General features: G+C 39.7%; 1 long non-coding RNA gene across 1 annotated transcript in view; it reads right to left on the bottom strand.

Moving 5' to 3' along the window:
- The window catches only part of LOC138153325 (uncharacterized), a 151,725-nt gene extending 151,494 nt beyond the window's left edge, over positions 1 to 231 (bottom strand). Inside the window, exon 1 of the long non-coding RNA XR_011166344.1 lies at positions 126 to 231. This is a non-coding gene — a long non-coding RNA (uncharacterized lncRNA). The remainder of the gene's footprint in view (positions 1 to 125) is intronic.
- Between the last annotated feature and the right edge of the window lie 233 nt (positions 232 to 464).

Genomic DNA, 464 nt, shown 5'->3' with positions numbered 1-464 from the left:
TCTCTCTCTCTCTCTCTCTCTCTCTCTCTCTCTCTCTCTCTCTCTCTTTCTCTCCCCTTCTTTCCCTCCCTCTCCTCCCTCTTCCTTCATGCAAGCAAAGTCTAATAAGGCTCTCAGTGTTTTACCTTAAGGGTTCATCAGTCTTCAGTTACCACAGAACAAATAGTCATCCCTCTCTAAATATCCTTGTGTCTCTAAACAGTAGATTCATCCCTTTCTCTCTGTTCCTACAAACCTCCTAGCCTAGCTCATTTCAATGAATCTCATTCTCTCTCTCTGGGGGAAGTCTGCCCTCTCTTTTTATCTCTACATCTGAATAGTAAATAATATACAACAGACAGCTAGGCTTTATGTTAGATAGTATATATATTTTTTTTCACACGGTAAAAAGCTTAGAAATCAAAGGGAAGACTGAGAAAAGGAACAATTCATCTCAGTCCCCAAACACCTTTTTCAAATAAGTT

The sequence above is a fragment of the Petaurus breviceps genome, unplaced genomic scaffold, assembly GCF_028583685.1.
Source record: "Petaurus breviceps papuanus isolate PSGF00001 unplaced genomic scaffold, PetGlider_PUasm1.0 90977, whole genome shotgun sequence".
Classification (NCBI taxonomy): domain Eukaryota; kingdom Metazoa; phylum Chordata; class Mammalia; order Diprotodontia; family Petauridae; genus Petaurus; species Petaurus breviceps.
The sequence above is the reverse complement of the archived record's forward strand: the minus strand, read 5'-3'. Positions and strand labels throughout refer to the sequence as shown.